Genomic DNA, 21,528 nt, shown 5'->3' on the forward strand with positions numbered 1-21,528 from the left:
TCTTGAGGCTGAAGGAAAGTACCCTGGATTAGAAATGCCTTCTACTGAAACCTTGTATTTCTGCTACAACCTTCGAATGGGCACGTGAAAGAAAGCGTGCTGAAGGTCCAGGGATGCAAGAAAGTTGAATCATATCCACCCACTGTAAGGGAGGCATGGTATCACAGTATGACACTGACGCAATAGATTCAATTTCAAAATCTTTATTCAGTTTTCAGAGTTTGGAAAAACTCCTACTTTGCCCTATAGCTAGGATGGCAGTAGTCTCTACCATCAACTAATAAAGAAACACAGTCCTAGTCAGTTTCTGTCAAATCAAAAATGGCCTATACTTACTAACAAAACCCAATGCCTGCCCTATCTCGTATACAAAACATGTGTAAAGGGGAATATGAAGGTAAAGGAAAATCAGTGTCAAAACATAAAGAATCAATGTGGCTGAGTCAGCTCTCCTTCCTGCGTTGGACAGAACGGAGTAAGGCAGTCCCCGCAAACAGGACGACATACTCTGGCTCAGGTTCTCAAGACAAAGGCAGATAAAAAATGTGGATCGAGGCCTGCTCGGCCTTCCACGTTAAAGTCTATTGTTTCAGCTTTCACCAACTCTTTCACAATTCAACAAAATGTTTGCAGTTCAACAAAAAGTTCACGTTGGTCTCCCTCTGTCGGGCTTGGACCTCTCAAAGCAAAAAGTTCACATAGGTCGCACTTGGTCGGGCTCAGACCTTTCAATCACAGCCCTTGTAGGGGTTGCCTTCCCCAAGCTTAATTGACATTCTTTAGGGGTTAGCGTCCCCTAATTTATTACACTTTCGGTCTCCCTCAGTTGGGCTCTGACATTTTCCTGACGTCAAAGACTTTCGAAAGTGCAAGGTTTTTACTATGGACCTCCGCAGGAGCCCTTTGGCTTTCCCTTCAACTCAGACCCTTGTTTTATTTGCCCCAGTGTCTCTTGGTCTGGGTAGCTCGGCATCAAAAGCACAAATGTTCAACATTTACCTTTTGCTTCCCTTTGTGACAGGGTTACTCTTAGTCATTATGCATTTTAGAGTTCATTCACCTTGTCACTTGATAACAAAACATTTCACCTTTCACAGAGACTTTCGAGTGGGCTACTTCCTTTCGCCGGACAACTCCGCTACTCTGTATCACTGGCTTCACAGTTGTAAGTAATTTAAAGTTCCCCAGAGGTTGTGCAGCCTTCAATGCCCATATGTAACCTGTTGCTTTCTCCCTTATTCAGGCGCTGAGAGAAAGTATGAAGTCTCTGGGAATAATGCCTCCGGCTGTAAAATTAGGTAAGTCTTTTGTGGTGAGGAGGGTTCCCCTTGTTAGTCCCTTGTTTCACCTTGCTGTCCTTTTGTTTCCCCTTAGGGGCCGGGGTTCAGCTAGGATGCAGTGGAAGCTGCGCCGACCCGTGAAGAATAGTACCCCCGGTGGTAAAATCAGTTAAGTCTATGGGGGGTATTCCTCTGTGTATTCCCTTGGCTCACCTTGCTGTTCTTGTCTTCTCCTTAGGTGCCGGAGTGTGGCGGTAACATGCAGGAGGATGCAGTGAAATGTGAAGATGCTACGAAGGCCGGTGAGTTCAGCGCAGCGCTGCAGCAGGCGAGGCGACGCGCATAAAATAACTTCTTTCTTCCAGCTCGAAGGTGCGATGGATCGAGAATTCAGGTAAGATCAAAGGTATAGCTCTTGTTCTAACCTTTTCTCCTTCTTTCTCCCTTTTTCTAGGAAGTCCAAACTCGAGGCGGGCGTGGCAGAAGACTGGATGCAGACTTACAGGCACAGTGAGCGTTACGCTGCTGGATGCAGAATAACGCGAAGCGTGTGCTGCTCTTCGGGCGTGGTTTAAATAGCCTCCAAAGTAGTCCCAGATAAGTATTCCTCCCCAGCCCCACCCGAGTAAAAAAAATAGTCCCTAGGTAAAATAGTCCCTTCCAAGCCTCGTTTGGCTTGGAGCTCTTGCAGCATGGACTGCATCAGGTAAGTTTGCAGCATGGTCTGCATCAGGTAAGTTTTAATCTATGAGCCTGGCGCCAGTGGCGCCAGGACTGACTCTCCATATGAGCCTGGTGCCATAGGCGCCAGGACTGCACCCAAATAGCCCCTAGCGGGGGTTGTTGGGTTTGCTTGGGGTAACTTGATGCCTGCTTCTGGGGTTGCTGGACTTGGTCTGGGTCCCCGGGGGTAGGCATCATGACACCCGGCCGAGGCATGTCCACTATTAGCTGTTTGAAAAGACATTGAGAAAGCAAGGGGAGTAAATCCCAATTGTCATTTGGGGGTCAGCACCCAGAAGAGGGGGACCCAGGGGTGAGCCATTATCATCCTGATCAAGTGAACCCGAGAAAGGGATGTTCACGGTGAACTGTTCAAAAGACTTTGTGTGAAAACGATAAAGACGATTTTGTTGAGAGCCATAGTGAACACGGCGGAGGTAGGCCAACAGTTGAGAGGAGTGTAAGCCGGAACGAGGGAGATCCAGGGGTGAAGCAATTACCCGAAGTCCATGAAGGAACAGTTATTTTGTGGAATACGTTTGTGAAGGGTCTGTGCCCGGAAGAGGGGGACCCAGGGGTGAAGCCATCACCCAACGTGAACTGTGGAATAGATCTTTGTTTGTTTGTTTGTTGGATAAATCAGTCCTCAAAGGCAAGAGACTTTTTATTCAAAAAGTCGTTACCATCGAAGAACCTAATAGCTGGAATGAAACTGTCGGCTCGTGCTAAGAAAGCTCGAGCGTGCATCTTGCTAGCTGGAACGGAACTTGCGACTTGTGCTGGGAAAGCTCGAGTGTATGCTGTGCTCCAAGATCCCATCTTACCCCGTACACAAAACGTGGGGAAGGGAGATCCAAGCTACCGCATTCTGACATATTTGTGAACACTTCTTCCTTTTCTTGAAAACCGTCCCACACCCTTTTTGTATTAGTGTAATGTTTGGCAATAGATTTCTTTTAGTGTAGGCCCTTATTATTTGACACGTCACTACCAGGACTGCCTTATTTCTCATTTGATGGTCGACGCTTGCTCCCATCTTAGATTTAGGTTTAGATTAGGCATTTGTCCACCCTGCATTCATTGTTCAATAAACACCCTTGAACTGTGATCACTTGTGTATGTCTTACTTGTTGCCACCATGAGTTCTTTACATCAGGCACTTGACTTTAATTACATACATCTGATATCCATTAGCTCTCCCCACACGGATAAAAGGCAGGACATAGAGACACACTCTGAGCAAGGTGGAACACGAGAAGGAGCAGAACCTCTGGGGCGAAGGCAAACCTACTGGAGCAGAGCGACGGAGAGAGGGACGAGAGCAAGGCTAGAGAAACTCTGCAGGTGGTGGTTACCTCCGAAGAGCAGTGAAAGATACGCAGAGAAGGCCAAATCTCAGACAAGAAGACTGCATTGTGTTTGAAGGCCACCAGCGACCCTCCATGGTGACCGACAGAGGTGGAGGATACAAGGGCAAGCCTGTGGTATTAACCTTGACTCGTGAATTAAAACAGAAAAGACAAGAAAGGAATGCACACAGCCGGTCAGCTGGCGAGTGACATGAAAGGCCGGTGTGTGTTAAGGAAAGATTGAAGTTGCAACAATATATCTCCTCACAATACATCGCTCCCCAAATAGGAATATGCCACATCACTTGCAAAGAAGAACGCTACACGGGCCAAATCAGAATAGAAATTTAATGCACAACAAAATCACCAAGCCCATACAGCCATCAGGCCATGAACTCCAAAACACATTTCACCATTGTGGGCTGCATCCGCAAGAAATGACCAGCCACTACTTGTGTGACGCCCTGTTCCATCATGGTACACAGAGCCACATTCACGTACGAAAAGGCAACATGGAAGCGCACAGAACCGCAGGGCCGTCCCAATGGGGAGGTACTAGTCCAGCTGAAAGGCCGAAATGTTGCTCCGAGCCACTAGTACTGCGTAAGGGCATGTGGCCCATTGGCGATCGTCCCATAAGATCGTAATGCTGCTCCACTGATTAACACGAAGCAGCAGGTGTCGGGAGTAAAAGCCATCTGCAGGAGTGGCATACAGATGGCAGTGGCAAAAGGGGAGGAGATACCTGTCAACCAAAAGAAAAGAAAAAGAACAGAATGGCCATCAGAACTACATCCGAACAACTCACTTCAATGATCACACTGAATCCACAGCCATATGCATGCTAGCCCACTCCAAAGGATCATCACCACCCCAAAACCACTTGCGACTCATAACCATCTATATCGAGGTGTAAACACCATCACAAACGAGTGTACCTGTGCATGCGTCTGTGAAAACAGAATCCATCTGATGGGATTGTTAACGTGCATGGACACAAGTGTCTGAAGGCGCGTCGAGAAAGGGAGGGCTCAACAAGGCCAGATAGACGATGGTCCCACTATGGCAGCCCTGCATCACATAGCGCAGGGGAGGCGGATAGATTCCAAGAAGCCCTGAACATGGCAAACTCTGTATCAAATCATCTGCCCATGCATCCATTCATCATTCCCTCATCCCGGTATAAAAACGCCTGAACATTTACTCACATAACATTAGAAATATCCATTGAGTCTGTGCGTTATGCAGCCTGCAAAATCCACAGTGCCCCAGCCCGTAATTCCAGTGTTGTGAAGTAACATGTATTTGGGAACGTCCGGCCTCATCGCCCACGTCGCTATTGCGCATCCCAAACTATTCATATCAATCATTGCTTCCTCGCCATGGCCCCTGTCTCAAGGACATTGAACAATAGAACGTTATATTTGCAGTCAGACCTGTGGGCATCTCCTCGCCGCGAGCTGAAAACCGAAAGCGCCGCCCTTCGAATTCCTCATTTGCAACATCACGTCGAAAAGGCATCTGTGGCCGTTTGAAAACACAAATTAATCCATCTAGTGCGGCTGTGTGTGAAAATGGCAACTGCCTTCACCCACAAATTGGACGCCCCGCCCGTCGGTGCAACTCGGTACAGTGATGCATGAGGGCCCACCGTTACTCGAGTACTACGTTCCACTGACCCTTCACAAGTCTGTTCGCGACGGCAAAGATTGTATGTGAAACAATGGGACCATAGCCGAATGTACATATCAACAAATGTTACACGGCCATCGGGTACAAATACATGATTGCAATAGCAAGATGCCATTACCGAATTGCAGCGTTGTGTGCGGGACGTGCTCGGCCAAAGGGGAGAGCAGCTTGCACAGGTGGAATGAATCACCACAGGTGGAGGCCATACAGCCTGAAAACACATAAATTGCACACCCAGTCTCCTCCCACAACCACACCCACTCCGAAATGCTACCGGCAGGACTCGCGATGTTGGCCCTGGGGGACCTGATAGCACTGCAAGTACTCCAACTCCAAGAAGAAGACGAACACCAACTACAACCGGCCGCACGGAGGAGACGCAGGAGGAGGAGGAGGGCAAGGCAGGGCCAGCAAGGGCCGCCAGCACAGCCACTACCACCACGCAGGCAGGCCGCAATCCCACGCCTCCGAGCACATCCGTTCAACCTCACTGATGAGCAGATCCACACCCTCTACCGTTTGGACCGGGACACCATAGCCGCCATTGTGGACATGACACAGGCTGACCTTGTCAGCATGATAGATAGCCCAACCGCCATCCCACCCCTACTGAAGGTGGTGTCTGTACTCCACTTCCTGGCCACAGGCACCTACCAGCACACAGTCGGACAGTTGCATGGCATTTCTCAGCCACTGTTCTCACGGACACTATTGCAAGTGCTCGATGCCCTCCTGCAGCACGCAGACGACTACATCTCTCTACCACGCTCGGAGCAGGAAATTACCAACACAAAAGTGGGATTCCATGCACTTGCCGGCATACCGGGTTGCATTGGTGCCATCGACTGCACCCATGTGGAATTGGTTGTCCCACATGCCATGGAGGCCCAGTACCGCAACCGAAAACAATATCATTCCCTGAATGTACAAATGGTGTGTGACTCCAACAGGATCATTACACATTGTTGTGCCCGATTCCCTGGATCAACCCATGATTCTATGGTCTTGAGGAACTCTACAATACCACGCTACATGGAGCGACACGCAGGGAACAGATCCTGGCTACTCGGTGAGTCTCATTACATGCATGATAATGTGGGGTATGTGATTCGGCAATGACCTGGCAGGAAGTGGGGGGGGGGGGTGTGCGTACGTAGCAATGGCATTCCACATCATACGTTTATCGTCCACATACAGGTGATGCTGGATATCCACTGAAGAGATGGCTCCTCACACCAGTCCGGAACCCACGGGACCAGCATGAGGAGGACTACAACCATGCCCACTCACGTACCCGTGTAGTCATTGAACAGGCATTCGGCCTACTGAAGGGTCGTTTCCGCTGCCTCAGCAGGTCTGGCGGGGCACTCCTGTACCGCCATGAGAAGGTTGCAAAGATGGTGATGGCATGTGTCATGCTCCACAACATGTGCGTACATAGAAATGTTCCCATGCCCCCTGACGCAGAACTGCAAGCACCTGATGATGGTCATGATGAGGGTGGGGATGTGGCAGCACCTCAAGGAGTCTGCGAGGCACCGGAGGGCCGTGACATTCGTCAGCATCTCATTGATGCATGCTTCTAGCACTCACGCCTGGTGGCTGATACATGGACACGGGACTCGTGGCACTGTGTGTGTCTGGGACATGCACAATATGGACTGTACGCCTATGATGGCCTAGTACACAAAGATCAATGTCCACACATCTCATTGGTTGATCGTGCACTGTTTATGGCATATGTGATATCATGTTGTACACCCTATCGACCCGCCACCCAAGTGAGCCCAACACACCCCCTCCACCCTCCTACCTCCCCCCCGAACACCAGTGTCCAAAGATGCTCATTGTCAGTGGGCAGTCGCTATTGCAAGCCCCCTCTGCGGGTATCAGGGGCACCCCTGCCTGTGGAGCGCAGGTTCCTCCCAGATCTACGTTGGGGGCTGCCCTGGACGGAACTTGCAACGGATGATGTCTCTGCCTGCTCACGTCCATGCATGTCCCTAAGTGTTTGTGAGAGCTCAGTGAGCACACGGCGCACTGCGGCAAGTTCGGCACATACGTCTGTGGACGTCGCATGCAGTTCCCCCCTCAGGCTCTCGGTGCTTCTCTCCATTTGGACTCTCAGGCTCTCGGTGCCACTCTCCATTTGGACTCTCAGGCTCTCGGTGCTAGTCTCCATTTGGACTCTCAGGCTCTCGGTGCTAGTCTCCATTTGGACTCTCAGGCTCTCGGTGCTACTCTCCATTTGTGCCCTTAGTGTCTCTGTACTTCTCACCATTTCTGCCCTAAGTGTCTCAGTTGATGTTTCTATGTCTGCCTTAGTGCCCCCACATTCATCGGCATGGTCCTTGAGGAGCGTGGCCAGTTGCTGCTGTTGCACGATTAACTGGTCGAGGGACTGTTGCCTCTGCTGGGCCATGGCCATTTGCGGGGGTGTCACAGAGGGGCTGTTGACCTCATGTTGCCTTGCCACAGGGCTTGTGGGGGATGGCCAGTCGTCGTCTTGTGGGTGCCCCTGCGTGGTATCCTCATGTTGTACGGGATGGGACAGACAGGGGGATTGGGACAGGTCATGGATGGATCTGACTTCGACATCCCCGTCTTCTGTGTCGGAGCATGCTGCCATCAATGGGGTGTCACCTATGGTGCTGCTGCCACCAGAGGCAGTGCCTTCTGTGGCATCCGTTGGGGGGACCTGTGGTGGTGGTGTTGTGGGCATGCTGGCTGCTGGGGTGCCTGTTGATGTTCCCTCCTCTGTGCTGCCACCTGATTTGTGCTGCTGCCGTGTCTTGATGCGTGCAGCTGAGGTGGAGGGTCTTTGGCCGTTGGTCTTGGCCCTCTTTGCAGGTGTGCTGGTAGGGGTGTCCTGATGCTCGTCGTTTGGATCGGACCCTGTGGTGGAGTAAAGGAGGGCGAGGGTTATTAATGGGTCTGTGGGTATTGGAATGGCATTGTATCACATGCATTGGGGTGGTACCTGAGGGTGATTTGGGTCGGGGCCTTGGAGGTGCTTTCATTTGTGTGTGGAGTGAGGGTGCAGTTGTTTGGCAGCCTGCAGTTAGGGTGTGCCTGCTGCACGTGTAGTGGGTGTTTTAGGGGTTTTTAATTATTTATGTATTTATTGTGAGTTTTAAAGTGCGCTATCACGCCGATGTGTGTGGACGTTCTCCTGGACATGTGTTTCTGTTGCACTATGTGGACACATGGTACTTCACATGATTGGACATTGTGGATTTAGCATTGTTTTATTTGGCCCACCTACCTGAATCTTCGGATGTCTGCACTCCTTTCTCCATCCCTCCGACTCCCTCTATGCTCTCCATTCCGATGGTGGAGGCACAGATTTCTTCCCAGGGGGTCAACTTGATGGGTGATTCAGGACCTCCCCCGGTGGCTGTGGCAATGTTGCGGTTGGCAGAGAGTATGCTGCGGACGCGTATCCGCAGGTCGTCCCATCGCTTTCGGCATTGCTGTGGGGTGCGGGGTGCGGTCCCCACCGCACTTACCCGCTGTGCCACCAGAGCCCATATGGCCTTCTTGTTTGCAAGTGCCGTCCTGGTCATTTGTGTGCAGAAGACGACGGCAGCATTCTCCTGGAGGGTCTCTGTTAGCACGGTGAGTTCCTCACGGGAGAAGTGGACCTGCCGCTTGCGGTCGCACGCTTTCTTCGCTACTTTTCCCATTTTTCTTGGTTTCGCTAGGGTGGATGACGGGTTGGGGTGTGTCTCAGGGTAGTTTTGAACATCCGTGAGGACCTGCTCCTGAACCTCGATTCCAACACTCCCTGTGTTCTCATTCTGCTCGATCTCTCCTCTGCCTTTGACACTGTCAACCATGCCATCCTGCTCAACCGTCTCCGTGATAACCTGGGTATCACTGGTCAGGCTCTGGCATGGCTGTCCTCTTTCCTTTCCGGTCGACCCTCCCAGGTCCAAATGGGCTCCTTCCTCTCTGACATCTTTTTCTCCACCTGTGGTGTCCCCCAGGGATCCAACCTCTCTCCCTGGCTTTTCAACCAGTATCTGGCACTCCTTGCCCACCGCATCGCCGCTCTCTGCCCCTACTTCCAGTGCTATGCGGACGATACCCAGCTCATTTTCAGGCTACCCTCGGCCTCCTCCTCTCCTTCCCTCATCTCCGACTGTCTGTCTGCTATCCAGGAATGGTGTGCCGCCAATGACCTCTGCCTTAACGCCAGTAAGACTGAGATTCTACTCATCGGCACACCCACTCCCTCCTTCCCTGCAGCTCTCTGGCCGGCCTCCCTTGGCCCCCTTCCTGCCCCTACCTGCAAGGCTAAAAACCTTGGGGTCATCTTCGACTCCACACTCTCCTTCTCTCCTCATATATCTGACGTCTCTAAGAAGTCACACTACCAGCTGCACCTCCTCAGAGGTATTCTTCCCTTCCTCTCCTTCCCCCAGAAGCTCACTGTCTCCCGAGCCCTGGTTCTCTCAAGGCTGGACTACTGTAACAGCCTCTATCTTAATCTGCCTGCCTCCACTCTCCGCCCTCTGCAACTTATCCAGAACAGAACTGCGAGACTTGTCCTTGGCCTCAAGCCCAGGGACCGTATCTCTCCAGGACTGAAATCTCTTCACTGGCTCCCAGTGGCTGCGAGGATTAAGTTCAAAACCCTCTGCATTGTCCACAAGGCCTTCTGGGGCCTGGGGCCTAAATACCTTCAACTCTCTCTTCCTAAATATCTTCCTTCACGAGCCCTTCGCTCATCCTTCTCCAACTCCCTCATGGTCAGCCGCTTCTCGAAGCAACGAGCTGGGGGTAGATCTCTCTCCGCAGCAGGGGCCTCCCTCTGGAACAGCCTTCCTGCCTCCCTGAAACTTGAGGAGAACCATCTCCGGTTCCGGAAGCACCTCAAAACCTTCCTCTTCGCTTCTGCCTTCTCTCTCCCTCTCCCCTGCTAAACCTGCTTAACTCCCCACTGAATTCTGCACTAAACCTGCGTCTGAGCCACTCTCAGCGACCTCGGTCCAGGTCCCAGCCACTCTCCACTTGCACTGCCTCCCTGGCTCCCCCTGCACTGTGGGACTGTCACTGCATCCCTACAGCCCCCTTCCCAGCACTTGCTCTGCACTTACCTCGCACTTGCCACCAGCTGGCCCTTTTATTTATTATTTATTATTTATTTATTTTTACGCTACTTACCTTGTACCGCACTTCCCCCCCACCTCCTCCCCCTGCACTTTCTCCTTTTCCCCTTACCTCTGCACTTGCGCGATCTGAATGACACCTGGCCTAGTAGGATCGTTTGTCTGTCTTCCCCTTGTTTCCCTCCCTCCCTGCCTCGTCGCGCCTTGAAACACTTGTGTATAGGCGCGTTACAAATATCATATCATATCATATCATATAGTGTTTTTAGTGGTTGTGTGGTTTTAGTGGTTTTATAGGTGTACGGCGGGATGTTTCCCGTTCCGGGCCCATGTTTTTACTTCCGTTTCCGTATATTTACGGTCACCGTACTTTCCGGTAGGCGCACACTGCGGTGTCCGCTGTGATGGGTGGCGGTATTGCAGCTAGGGCGCCGTACGGCGGCGGTGTGGGCCGTTTTGGGGTCATTTCCGCCATCGCGGACTTTGCACTTCCGCCATGCCGTGGTGCTCGTGCCCGATGGGTCGGAATGGGCCGCACTTTGCTCCTTCGTGCAATGGCGGAAACGCTATTTACGCTGTGGCGGTCCGGTCAGTCACTTTCCGCCAGGGTCGTAATGAGGGCCCTCATCTTTTCAAATCATCAGGTGAGACTATAAGAGGGAACATCCAAGGTGATCAGTGGGGAGAACAGCATGGTGGGGGGATTTACGCTCAACTCCACGGGTTATCAGGTAATAATATCCCCATATATATGGTCGCCGTAAATAATATCGCCAGAAAATGTCGTGGCGATATTATTTGGGTGACCATATATATGGGGACAGGGTAAAAAAAATAAAAAAATTTAAAAAAGAAAAAAAAAGTTTGGGGGTTGCGGGGGTGTCCCCCGCATGTTCCATGCAATAATGTCGCCACAAAAAACTGCCATTTTTCGCCGATATTTTTGCATGGCGAGATTTTTGTGGCGACATTATTACATGGAACCCTCCACAGGTGGTTAATTCCCTTTCTCCACTTGCAGAACAATATTCCTACGGACCAAGCGAACGAAGCTAGGTGGGCAAGTCCAATCCGTCATCTCGGCCCTACGCGTCACATTGGTGGAGCCCGCAGCAGTCCAGTCCAGATCGACGCCTCTGTGGGAGCCAGGTGAGCGTAACAGAACGCAAAGCCTACCCACAAATTCCCACCCGGGCGTTATGGATACCTCAGAGACTGACCAATTGGCCCAATTGCTAGGGGAACTGAGGGCTGAAGTGCATTCCGCCCGTCAAGAAACCAATGCTCTTAGGAGAGAACTGATTTTGTCAAAGGAGCGAACTGATGATCTTGCTCGGCAACTATTGCAAAGCCAGGCTGGACAAGCACCCCTACCTGGTTCCGGGGGAAATCCGGCTCCTGTGTTATCGAGCAACCCTGTGCAAATAAACCTACCAGGACATATTCCATTAGCCCCACCCGAACACTTTGCCAGAGATCCCAAAAGGTTTGCCGTGTTTATGAACCAATGCCGCTTGCACTTTTTATGCAGACCTGGAGCCTTCCCAAACGATCAAGCCAAGGTAGCCTTTGTATTGTCATATCTCAGCGGCAGTGCAGTTGATTGGTCAATTCCACTAGTTACTCAGGATGACCCAATTCTTCGGGATTTTCAGGGCTTTCAAACTAGCATGGAAAGACTATTTGCCCGGCACTCCCAAGGACAGGCCCTGGATAACAAACTTTTGTCCCTACGACAGGGTAACCAGGACCTTCTATCCTACATCGCGACCTTTAATAGGTTAATAGTTGAAACTGGATGGCCTGAGGTAAAACGAATCACGTTATTTCATCAAGGGCTTCGAGGAGAACTCAAGGATGTCTTGGCTCAAGTCGTGAACCCACCTCAAGACTGCGCTGAATATATAGACTTAGTGGTCCAGTTAGATCACAGACTTCAGAACAGAAAGGCTGATCGAGCCAAGTTTGAGAATCGGGTGTTGGTCAAAACCCACGCTAACCCCAAAGGAGCAGATGCTTCAGAACCCATGCAAATCCGAGGGGTTAAAGGACCCTTAACCCAGAAGGAAAGAGAAAGGAGACGGCAAATGCAATTGTGTCTATATTGTGGAACTTCTGGACATTTTCTACGGGACTGCCCTGTAAAACCACCCAAGAAGGTGGTAGGAGCTGCTGATAAGAGCCATATGGAGTCAGACTCGGGAAACGACCAAGCCCGACGAGCTTGAAGAAGGATACTCAGACCTTGCATTTCATCATACTAATGATCCTCGTAGATCCAGGGCAGCCATTGCGTATGCACGCAGTAAGGGCATACATTGATAGCGGGGCCATAGGAAACTATGTGGACTATGAATTGGCTTCCAGGATGAATCTACCTCTCTGCCGAAAAACCACCTCAGATGTCATCACCACAGTCGATGGAACTGAAATTGCCTCGAGGCCTGTAACTCATTCCACCGCAGAGATGACACTATTGGGTCAGGATGGGCATCGAGAGACTATTGTGTTTGATCTAATCAAAGCCCCACAGTTCCAAATAATACTGGGGATACCTTGGTTGGAAACACATAATCCTTGTATTGATTGGCGAGAGAAGAGAATAACCTTCCCGGATTGTGCACAAACCTGTTACCCAAAGACAAATCAGAACGCAGGCTTGGCCACAGTAACCACAGCAGTCATGCAACTACCTCCAGAATACCAAGAATTCCAGGATGTCTTCCAAAAGGAGCAGGCAAACACCTTATCTCCTCACAGATCGTACGATTGTCAAATCGATCTCATACCCGGTGCACAACCCCCTTGTAGCAGGATCTATGCCCTTACGGAACCTGAGAACCTTCACTTACGACAATACTTAGACCAGTACCTTGCCAATGGCTTTATTCGCCCATCCAAGTCCCCTACATCTTCAGCTTTGTTCTTCGTACCCAAAAAGGAAGGTGACCTCAGAACGTGCATAGACTACCGCGCATTGAACCAGATAACTGTTAAGAACCGATACCTGTTGCCTCTGATCCCTGAACTACTAGACCAAGTGAAGGATGCTTGTATATACACTAAATTAGATCTCCTGGGGGCATACCATCTGGTACGTGTAAAAGAGGGCGACGAATGGAAGACTGCTTTCCGCACTAAGTATGGGTTATTCGAATACCAGGTGATGCCTTTCGGGTTGTGCAATGAACCAGCAGCCTTCTAATACTTCATGAACGATGTCCTTCGTGAACTCATTGACGTTTGTGTTGTCGTGTATATCGATGATATTCTAGTATACTCCTCTTCAGTATCTGACCATGTGAAGCACGTCTGAGCAGTCCTTAAGAAATTGCGCCAGCACAAACTATATGCAAAACTAGAAAAATGCGTTTTTCATGCCACAGAAGTTGAATTCCTTGGGTTTATCCTGACCCCAAAGGGAGTCCGAATGGACTCACGAAAGGTGGACGCAATCCTTAAGTGACCATCACCAAGTTCAGTTAAAGGAGTACAAAGCATGCTCGGCTTTGCCAATTTCTACCGCAGATTCATCCCAGATTTTTCACATGTCGTACATCCCATCACAGCACTCTTGCAAAAAAATAAACGCTTTATGTGGACTGAAGAAGCTGAAAATGCCTTCCAAGAGCTGAAAGTGAAATTCACGTCTGCACCTGTGTTAAAGCACCTGCGCCCTGAACTTCCATACGTAGTGGAAACTGATGCATCCAGTCTAGCCATGGGAACTGTCCTGTGTCAAAAGGAGCCTGAAACTGGCCAGCTTCACCCAGTAGCATTTTGGTCCAGAAAGTTCTCGGCACCCGAGTTAAACTATGCGGTTACCGACAAGGAGTTATTAGCCATTAAATCCGCCTTCATGGCTTGGCGGCACTATCTTCTCGGTGCCAGGCATACTATTACTGTGATCACGATCACCGGAACTTACAGTATTTAAAAACAGCTAAGGCCCAATCATCACGTCAACTCCGATGGGCATTGTTCTTTGCCGAGTTCCATTTCGTGATAACCTATCGACCAGGTTGTAAGAATGGTAAAGCAGACGCCTTATCCCGAATAGGGATGGGAGAGGCAGAAGTGAACCCAGAACCAGTACCTATAATTTCCGAACAAAGGATTCTTGGCATGACTACTCTACAGACACTAGAGAACATTCAGGTAAAGATCCAGCAACTCTTTGATCCTACAGCCCTGCAGGACTGGGTAAAAAAAGGCCCGGACTACTCTGTCACCAATGATCTGCCTTATTACCAAGGGCGGCTATTTCTGCCACACAAGGAACTACAAGAGCTAGTCATTTCCCGTTATCATGATACCCTAATGGAGGGGCACCCAGGTATTGCAAAAACTGAAGCTAAAATTAAAAGACAATTCTGGTGGCCCACCTGGTGAAAGGATATTAAATCATTTGTGATATCTTGTGGCATTTGCGCCCAAAACAAAAGTCAAAAGAAAAAACCTACACCATAGCACACCTTATTGTTTTACTTTATTACCGATCTACCTCCTTGTAATGGGTTTAACACAATTCTAGTTATTGTGGATCTTTTTTCCAAGATGGCCCACTTTATTCCTTTAAAAGGACTACCTTCAGCCTCAATCCTGGCCAAAGAATTCCTCGAAAACATTGTTCGCATACATGGATTTCCGTCCGTGTTAGTCTCTGACCGGGGCAGTCAATTAATTTCACATTTTTGGAAATAATGCTGTCAATTGGCGCAATCGATGTGAGGTTATCGACCAGTCACCACCCCCAGACCGATGGTCAAACGGAGAGGACCAACCAGACTCTCGAACAATACCTGCGTTGTATGTTACATCAGACGGAGAGTAAGTGGAAAGACATTCTTTGGATCGCCGAATATGCATACAATAATTCAGTTCACTCTGGAACTGGACAAAGCCCCTTTTATACCTTATATGGGCACCATCCTCGAACCTCAGACCTTGACTCACCCCAAGACTTAGAAATGTCTGCAGTGGACCATCTGCATGCTACGATTACACAAGCCTTTAAGGAAGCAACTACACATTTAAAACAGGCGAAATAAAAATACAAGAAAGATGCTGATCGGCATAGAAGTGATTCTCCACAATACCAAATAGGGGACCAAGTATGGTTAGCCACAAAACATATACCTCTAAAGGGAACACGGACCTTTAATCCCAGATATTTGGGACCTTACTCTATTAAGGCCATTATCAACCTGGTGGCTGTGAAGTTGGACTTACCTGCTAATATGCAAATTCATCCCGTCTTTCATGTGTCACTTTTGAATCCAGTACAACCAGGGACAAGACTAACCAAGCCACCAGAACCCATCCTTGTAGACATCCTGGACTCCAAGCTGATAAAGTCAAAACTTTTTTATTTAATCGACTGGAAAGGTTACGGACCACAGGAACGGTCATGGGAACCTAATGACCATGTTCATGCACCCCGATTGGTGAAAACATTCCACCGAAATTTCCCAGATAAACCGAAACCACAGGGAAGAATGACTTTAGGAGGGGCCTTGGGGGGGGGGGGAGTGATGTCATGATGCCTACCCACGGGGACCCAGACCAAGTCCAGCAACCCCGGAAGCAGGCATCAAGTTACCCCAAGCAAACCCAACAACCCCCGCTAGGGGCTATTTGGGTGCAGTCCTGGGGCCTATGGCGCCAGGCTCATATGGAGAGTCAGTCCTGGCGCCATAGGTTAAAACTTACCTGATGCAGACCATGCTGCAAACTTACCTGATGCAGACCATGCTGCAAGAGCTCCAAGCCAAACGAGGCTTGGAAGGGAGTATTTTACCTAGGGACTATTTTTTTTACTCGGGTGGGGCTGGGGAGGAATACTTACCTGGGACTACTTTGGAGGCTATTTAAACCACACCCAAAGAGCAGCACACGCTTTGCATTATTCTGCATCCAGCAGCGTAACACTCACCGTGCCTGCAAGTCTGCATCCAGTCTTCTGCCACGCCCGCCTCGAGTTTTGAGCTCCTAGAAAAAGGGAGAAAGAAGGAGAAAAGGTTAGAACAAGAGCAATACCTTTCATCCTTACCTGAATTCCCGATCCATCGCGCCTTCGAGCTGTAAGAAAGAAGTTATTTTATGCGCGTCGCCTCGCCTGCTGCAGCGCCACGCTGAACTCACCGGCCTTCGCAGCATCTTCACATTTCACCGCATCCTCCTGCATGTTACCGCCGCACTCCGGCACCTAAGGAGAAGACAAGAACAGCAAGGTGAGCCAAGGGAATACACAGAGGAATACCCCCCATAGACTTACCTGATTTTACCACCGGGGGTACTATTCTTCTTCACGGGTCGGCGCAGCTTCCACTGCATCCTAGCCGCACCTCGGCCCCTAAGGGGAAACAAAAGGACAGCAAGGTGAAGCAAGGGACTAACAAGGGGAACCCTCCTCACCACAAAAGACTTACCTAATTTTACCGCCGGAGGCATTATTCCCTGAGACTTCATACTTTCTCTCAGCGCCTGAATAAGGGAGAAAGCAACAGGTTACACATGGACATTATTTTATCGAACTGTGTTGGATAATACAAATCCTTACCAGAACATTACCGGTTGCCACGAGGAACTCTTCAGTAGGGTCAAGCTGCAACCTGCAATGAATAGGACAAGAGTGAAAGTCAGGCATTTGAACTCTTATGAACTACATACTTACGCCGTCTTGCCGGGAATATCGGAGTCAATATTGTCCTGGAACTCACCAGTTCCTTTCGAGCCAGTGAAGCAACTGGTTATCTACGCGCCCCTGCGCTCAATGCAGGGTGGAGAGCTCATCTTTTCAAATCATCAGGTGAGACTATAAGAGGGAACATCCAAGGTGATCAGTGGGGAGAACAGCGGGGTGGGGGGATTTACGCTCAACTCCACGGGTGGTTAATTCCCTTTCTCCACTTGCAGAAGAATATTCCTACGGGCCAAGCGAACGAAGCTAGGTGGGCCAGTCGAGTCCGGCATCTCGGCCCTACGCGTCACATTGGTGGTGACCGCAGCAGTCCAGTGCAGATCCACGCCTCTGTGGGAGCCAGGTGAGCGAAACACCAGGTTCATGTCTGTCAACACACTGTTTCCTGGGACTTTAGACTTTGCCTCTTCTCACTGGCATCCCTCGATCAGGTTCACTCTTGCCGTCTCTTTTAATTTTCTTTACTTTCCAGTGTTGCAGGATTCACGTCCCTTACTTTCACACAGTTTATTGATCAAAGTCTTTCAATTGTACAGGGATTTTACTAGACCTCCTGTATGACCGCTCTGATCTCTTTTGGCGGCCCTCCTACGGCCTTCTGTTACTTGTAGTTTCTCTCAGATGGGTATCGACCATAGTCTCTCGCTTTAGCACCCACGTGGTGCTGGTTTCCCTCTGTAGCTCCATTTAACACTTTCCACAGTTCCTTGAACTTTGTTCAACTTTGCCACTTTGCACTTCTCCTTCAACAAAGCTCGGTTCATATAAAATAGGTGAAGTTTGCTCAATCCCCTCACCTGTCACCTGCGGAGTGCTGCAGGGTTCTTGCATTTCGCCCACCCTATTTAATGTCTATCTGATCCCCTTCCTGCTCCTGTTGATCAGCCTTGGTGTCTACATGGCTAATTATAGCGATGACACACAGGTGACCGTAAAACTGTCAGGCTCTTATAACGAGGATGCAGAAAAGTTGAATGCCATTTATAAAGCCATTTATTCGTGGATAGCTGCAAATTTCGTGGCTTTAAATGCTAAAAAAAAACAGAGCTCCTAATCGTCACAACTAGGCCACGACTGAGGTCCCTCCCAGCCGAATATGGTCAGTTCATGCTCCTCGGCACGCCGATTCCTGTGGTTGAAAGAGGAGAAACTCTAGGTGTGGTCCTGGATGCCGAACTGTCCATGTCTCACCAGGTTGTGTCAATTCGGCCTGCGTGTGGGTTGATCACGAAGCTGCTCTGGAATATCCACCCTTTTCTTGTACATGAGAACTTAGCCACGCTGCCTCCGTTCTCATTAACACATGGATGGACTACTGTAATAGCTTGCTTGGCAGTTGTGCCCACTCCTCCATTGCAGCTTTGCAGTTCTCTCAGAATGGGGTAGTTTCAGGACTCACCAGGCGAGGGCATGTTACAGCAGCAAGGCATAGCCTCCATTGGGTGCCCGTAAGGCTCAGAATAAGACACAAAGTCCTGACTCTCACAAATGTGTGACGAACCCAGCACCCCGGTATCTGGTAGCTCACCGTCAATGTCAGATCTCCTCCCGTCCACTGAAGCCCATGCACCGTATGAGGCTGGTTAAACCCAGATTTAAACTGGTAAAGGCTGGTGGATGCAGTTTCAGTGTACTAGGTCCTGATTTTTGGAATCTGCTTTCACCTGAGCTTAGAGCCAAAGACACAAAAGATAATTTAAAAAGGAGCAGAAAATTCTTCTGTTCAACCTCCCCACCGACTAGGGTCAGTCGCCGTAGTGTGTTTTCTTATTTTTGCTGTCAGCTGACCTATGATTTGCGACATGGTTTCCCCTTTCGTGTCGTTCTAATACTATTTGTCTCTGTTGTCTGTGTGTGTCCTTTCTTTTGGTATGCGCCGTGAGGCCTACGGGCGTGTGGCATGATAATATAAGAATTTTTTATAAATATATAAATATCCCATGACTCACCGGCTGTGATGAATCGCTTGGCTTTCGGCTTCACTGGAGTCAATGCCGGTACCATGGTTGCAGGAGCTTCCCTCGCTCTTGCTTATTGGCACAGGCTTGCCCCGTGTACCGTTGACATCTACTGCAAGACACTTGTGCTATTGTTTGCGGTCTTAGGCTTTCTTTCTCGAAGGTTCCGCGGGCCTGAGACGAAAAAGGGCAAGGTTGCTTCTCTCCTTACCACCCTCTCGATTCCCGCCGCCTTTCTCCTCTTGAATTGCTGTGCTGGGTTAGCGGTCTTGTTGTGCTGTCTGCCATGTGTGTACTGTGCTCTCTTGCTCCATCGTTTATCCATGTGGGGAAAGGGAACGGGCCGTCAGGTGTGGGTGATTCTGGTTAATTGCCTGACTTTGCCTGACCCTGGGTTTGGGACAGGTTAGGTATACGGTTTTGGGATTAGTTTGTTGTCTTGGGGAGAAAGTGTTCATGTCAGAAAAGGGGAGTGGTAAAGTTTCCAAGTGTTTTATGTATAGTGACCAGAATAACAGGGGTTATGGGAGAGATGGTTTCTGAATGGGACAGGGTTATTGGTTTGGGTAGGAAAGATTCAATGGGAGGAGGCGAGGCAGATGTATTGTAGCCTACAAAGGCCTTAGGGATTTCGTCCACCTCTCTTGCTTCCTCTACATAGAACCTTGTCTCATCTTGGATATCCTCGCAAGCATAACCCCGGTCTCCCTCACCCAAGTGATCCCCCCCCCCACTGGCCCACCCCCAGGACCTAGATACAACAGCGATGGCTGTGTCCTGGCCACCTGGATAAGGGATTCTGAGCTCTACCTGGGAGAATACCTTCAGGTTTCTCACATTGACTTTGCCTGACCCGATTAGCGGGACATGTCCAATGAGATATGTAAGGGTTAGCCTCTTTACTCTCAGTCGCCCTCTTCCTCTGACCAGTGTGTAGAAAAACGGGGGAGTTGGGTCATTGGAGGATCCTAAATAATAGGATGGGTCATGGGTACGGGAAAGGGGGGAATACCGCACCTCACCATTGGTTGTCTCACCCCCACTCCCTGAAGACCCCTCACCCAGGTGATCCTCCCGCACTGGTCCACCTCCAGGAACTGGATCCAAAAGCGATGGCCATGTTCTTGCCACCTTGCCACCTGGATGACAAGTCCCAGAGGACTAGGGGGGGGGGAGTGAGACACCCTTTAGTTTCTCACACTACAGAGACTGAAACAACGGAAAATCCTCCACCTGCAAAGGATATAGCTTGGACATGAAAGGCGGCTCAGCCACCTTTTCTGGCTCCGTCCAGTCCTTCAGATCTTCCTCTATGATCTCTGGGGAGGCTAGGCACCAGGGACCCTGGTGCAACAGGAGGCAAATGCCTCAAACCCATGTAGTCTGCAACGTGAACAATGTGAACAAGCACCACAGCTAGAGGCTTCTTGTCCAAATACTTTTCATTGTGCTCCTCTGCATTAACAGCATATGCAGCCTGGCGACAAGGAATAAAGAGACTAACCAAGTGGTGCAATGGTGATTTCTATAGACTTTTATTCAAAAGGAAAATAAGCCTATCTCTCCTTAACTGTAATGGATTTCTCTACCTACACTAAAGACACTTGGGTGTTCATCACAAGGTCTGTGTAAGTCCAATTCAAGAAGGAGCCCACACTCTCCTTGTCACTACAACAAACAATAATAAAGTGTTGCTTCTGCTTCATGATCTAGGAGAATGACTCCCTTCTCCTGGATGTCAAGTCTCCAAGTTCTCTCAAAATAAAAGTTCCATAAAGTTCCAGCTTCTTATGACAAACAAACAAAACAAAACAGTTCTTCAGGGTCCTCCCAAATCTTGCAGTTCTTTCAATGAGTTCTCAATGCATTCTGCTTTCTTTATTCTGCCCCCAAATCAACGCTGAAGATGTTCCCTGATTTTCTCCCGATTCTCCAGCACCACAGCTTTGAGGAGCTCATCGGGAAATTGTGGTTCAAAGTGATTCCCTACTTTCTTGGTTTGTTCACCCTTACAGTCTCAAGTATTGACGATTCAGCAGATGTTACTAGGTTACTTTCTAAAAGGGAGGGCCTGATTCTCAGCTTTTCAAAAAGAGAAGAGAACAACTAAGACAAAGATATTGGTTCTCTTATTTCAAAAGGGAGTGTTGACTCCATGAATTGAAAGGACTAGACTCTTGACAGAATCTTGTGTCGACCAATCAAAAGCTTGGAATAGCCTTTGGATAGAGGGTGATTGGTTTTTTGCTTTGAAGACCGGCCCAGGTGATTCTGCGCTGTGTGCAGGAGGGCCTCTATTTCCCACGTGTTTCAGGATGTTATGTCTTTGTTAAAAATTGTACTGAACAGCCTCCTCAAGGATTCTGGTCTTGCCAATGATGCACCAGAAAACCCCTGAAAGGGATTCTGTTCCTTTGGCGGAGTTCGAGAACAATTCCTGTTACCTGGATTTGGAGTCGGGATGCTTCATCAGTTCTGCCTAGGATCTTGTGACTATATATCGTTTTTCTCTTGTTGGGCACTTGTTTCCTGGGCCCTGTACTGCTGGTTTTTCTGATGTTGGCAATGGACTGGACCGTCCCTTCCGTATGGGTCGTTCAGCCAACACCGCTCTGGATGCTTCGCAAGCCGGTTATTGCGAATTGGCGAAAGGCTGGGGTTAGTGGTCTCTGCGCAGTTGTCAGACCACATGGTCCACCCACTTCAGGT

This window comes from Ambystoma mexicanum, chromosome 2p, assembly GCF_040938575.1.
Source record: "Ambystoma mexicanum isolate Mex_15411 chromosome 2p, UKY_AmexF1_1, whole genome shotgun sequence".
Taxonomy (NCBI): domain Eukaryota; kingdom Metazoa; phylum Chordata; class Amphibia; order Caudata; family Ambystomatidae; genus Ambystoma; species Ambystoma mexicanum.